The following is a 4259-nucleotide window of genomic DNA, read 5'->3' on the forward strand; positions in this document are numbered from 1 at the left end:
CATTTTGAGAACATGTTATTAAGTACATAAATTTAGAATAGTTAATATTTCCTCATAAATTTAATTCTTAATTTTTACTATTGTCATTTTTTTTCCCTCTGGTAATTCTTTTTGCTTTAAAGTCTTGCTTATCTGATGTTGTCATAGCTATACCAGCCACGTGTTGGTTAGAGTTTGCATGCTCTTTTCCCATTCATTTACTTTCACTCTTTTCCTTTTATGTTTTGAAGTTGTGTTCTATAAATAGCATATAGATGAGACTTGGTAGGATCCAGTTGGACAATATTTAGTTAATTGGAGCATTATTCTATGTATAGTTACTATAATTACAAATACATTTGCATTGAAATTTTTCAGCTTATTAGGCGATTTCTATTTTTTCCACCTGCCTATATTCTTATTTTCTCTTGCTTGCCTTATTTTAGAATGAATATAGATTGAGTATATTCAAGCATTCTAAAATGTACATATATACTCTATTAGCTTGAAGGTTTTATACCTTTTGCTATTATTTTAGTGTTTACTATAAAAATACAAATTCATTAACTCATAAGAGTTTAATATAAATTGACACTTTTACTTGCTTCATGAATGCTTTATCTATGATCTATCATTTATTTTGTCATACATTCTTGTATTCCAGCAAGACATTATTGTTTATATTATCAGTACACTTTAATATTATTACCATTTTTGTTGCTTTTCATTTTTTTGTTGTTGTTACATTTCCAAGCTTCCATATGGGATTACTTTTCTTCTGCCTGAAGAACATGCTTACAATTTCCTTTAGAATATATTATGGACTGAATGCTTGTGTCCTCTCAAAATTCATATGCTGAAGCCCTAACCCCCAATGTCACTATATTTGGAGATAGGGTCTGTGAGGAGGTGATAAAGGTTAAGTGAAATTGTAATGGTAGGACCCTCATTTGAAAAGGCTGGTGCCCCTGTAAAAAGAGGAAGAGACACCAAAGTGTGCTTGCTGTCTCTCTCTCTCTTTCTCTCTCTCTCTCTCTCCTCCTCCTCTCTCCTCTCTGTCTCCCTCTGCCATGTAAGGACACAGCCAGAAGGCAGCAATCTGCAAGCCAATTTAATATTGCAAAAACTCACCTCATGCTCCCTTCCAGTCACTAGTCCCTTTCCATGGGTAGCCATTGTCTTGATTTTTAAATAGAATACTTGTACATGTTTTTAAATTTTATATAAATGGAATTATATAGTATGTTCTTTATTGCATCTATGTTCTTGCACTCCACATTATGTTTGTGGTATTTATTCATGTTTAGAGTTGTAGATCGTTGGTTCTCAAACTTTAACATACATCAGAATTACCAAGAGGGCTTGTTAAAGCATGAATTGCTGGGTCACAGCCCAGAGTTTTGATTCAGTATGTCTGGAGTGGAGCCTGGGAGTCCTGTTTTCAGGTGCTGTTAATGCTGCTGATCCAGGGGCCATACTTTGAGATCACTGTTGTAAATCATTCACTCTCACTGGTTTATAGCAAAGATCAGCAAATTTTTTTCTTAAAGGGCCAGATAGCAAATTGCACAATCCCTGTAGGTCAAGAGGCAAAATTGATGACTTTATGTAAGTAGTTGTGTAACTGTTAAGAATGTAGCCATTTAAAAATGTAACAAACATTCTTCACTCAGGGGCTGTAAGAAAATAAGGGACTGGTCACATTTTTCCTGTGGGCTGTAGTTTATTGACTGATGATGCATAGTACTCCATTATGTCATGGTATTACAATTTGTTTATCCTTTAAACTGTTGATGGGGATTTGGGTAGTGTCCAGGTTTTAGCTTTTACATATTAACAATGTTATGAGAATCCTCAAACATGTCTTTTGGTGAACACATGTAGGGATTTCTGTTGGGTACATACTCCAGAGTAGAAGTGCTGTGTAATAAGGGTATGCATGTCTTCAACTTTAGGAGAAACTGCCAGTTTTCTAAACCAGTTGTATCAATTTACACTCCCACCAATAATATGTGAGAATTATTGTTGCTGCATGTCAGTGGTGTTCTGGAGCTGGGTCATACTGGCTTTCAAGGACCAATTGTGGGCATCTCTTCTCAATTCTGCATTCAGTGATCTCAGGATGGCTGCCTGAAATTGGCTATGGTGTATTTACAGTATGGAGACTGGAAAAAAGCCATAAATCAGGGATCTTATATATTCATTTCTAAGAGATTCAGTTGTTAAACATTTACCAGGATATCACATCTAGACATTTTTTGTCAACATTTGGTATTTAATACTTTTTGTCTACATTGTAGCTATTCAGGTGGTGGTATAGTACTATGCCTTTGTGGTTTTAATTTGCTTCTTTGCATCTCTGATGAGAATGAAGTTAAACAGCTTTTCAAATATTTGTTGGATATTTTAATATCCTTTTTCATTATGTTCATTTGTCTGTTTTTTAGATAGGTTGTCTTTTTATCTATCTATATATGTATATATGTTTATATTTTCATGGTAGAAGTTCTCTGCCAGATATATGTATTTCTAATGTCATCTCCTATCCTGTGGATTGCCTTTTCATTTTTTGTTGGTGTTTTTGATGAGCAAATCTTAATTTTAGTGTGGTCTAAGTTACCATTTATTTCTTTAACGGTTAGTGTTTTTTGTGTCCTATTTTTTTTTTTAAACTTTGCCTATACCAAAGTCACAAAGAGGTTATCCTTAAATATATTTTCTATAAAATATTTATTTTACTTCTAACATAAAATTTTTCAACTAATTTGCAATTCATATGGTGTGACTTTGTGATATAATTGCAGTTTTTTCATATAAATGTGCATTTAATATAGCACTATTTATTTGAAAGACTACACTTTCACCTCTGAACTGCAATATCACCTTTATGAAAAAAAATTGGGTGATAATATTTGCCTGAACTCTTTATTTTATTCCATTATATGTATAACCATTCCAGTTAGTATATCCTTGCACTAATACCACAGTTCTTATTTACAGGTCCTTCAGATGTGTTCTTTTTTTTTTCAAGATTACCTCTATTTTAGCTTTTTGCTTTTCTACATGGATTTTAGAATCAGCTTGTCAGTTTCCACAAAAATCTCTGCTGTTATCTTGACTGAGACTTGAGGTAGATCGAAGATGTCCACAAAGTCTTTAACACTTCCCACAGAGGACTATGATAATGGCTTCTTGTTTTATTGATCCTTTTATAATTATGAAATAACTTTCTTCTTCTCTAGTATTGCTTCTTGATTTTCCTGATTACAGTTTCATTATCTATCTTTTTGGTTCATGACTTCTGTTTCAGTCCTTTTATATTAAACTTTTGGCATATTAATATTTAAACTATATTTCTTGTAACTAGCATATATTTGGGTTTAAAAATCCATTCTGACCATCTTAATATTTTACTTGTAAATATTTGACTTATTTTTATTAAAGTTAATTACTGATATATAATTTGATTTAGAATATATTTGCTGCTAAATCATCAAGTTTCTATTTGAATCACTTGTTTCATATTCCCTTTTACTTCCATTCTTGCCTTCTTTTAGTGTAGTCAATGTGTCTATTTAGAATTTTTTTTCTATTAATTTGTCAGTTATATCTTCTTCCGCTATTTTAGTAGCTACCTTAGAAATTACAGCAGGAATTTTTGACTTATTATAGTCAAGTACGAACTATTTGTGCTATGTCTCTGATGCTGCTAGAAACTGTAAACAGTACTTACCCCTTTTTTCACCCCCCTGCATTATTTTTGTCATGTATTTTTACTTCACATTTCATTTTGCACATAATTTAGACCGTACAAAATATTCTAATTACTGTTTTACGCAATCTAAATATATATTTACTTTTACCCATGTATTTATTCTCTCTGGCGTTCTTCATGCCCTTTTGCATTTTCATGTTTCCATCTAGCATAATTTTCCTTTTCACTGAAGAATTTTCTTTGTTTTTGTCTTGCTTTCTTTCAGTGTTGGTCTGCTGGTGAGGAATTCCTTTAATATTTGTTCATATGAAAGCCTCTTTATGTCACCCACATTGTTGAATAATATTTTCTTTGGGTGTAGAATTCTATGTTGGTAGTTCTGTGTGCTTATTTTTATTTTAGCACTTAAAAAATGTTGTAACATTACCTTTTGACTGACATTGTTTCTTTTGGGAAATCTGCCTTCCATTTTCCAGTTGTTCTTGTAAATGTAGTGTATTTTATTCCTCTGGTTGCTTTAAAGATTCTGTATCTTTTTTTTTTTTTTTTTTTTTTTTTTTTTTTT

The sequence above is a fragment of the Rhinopithecus bieti genome, unplaced genomic scaffold (genome assembly GCF_001698545.2).
Source record: "Rhinopithecus bieti isolate Rb0 unplaced genomic scaffold, ASM169854v2 scaffold_139, whole genome shotgun sequence".
In the NCBI taxonomy this organism is placed as follows: Eukaryota; Metazoa; Chordata; class Mammalia; order Primates; family Cercopithecidae; genus Rhinopithecus; species Rhinopithecus bieti.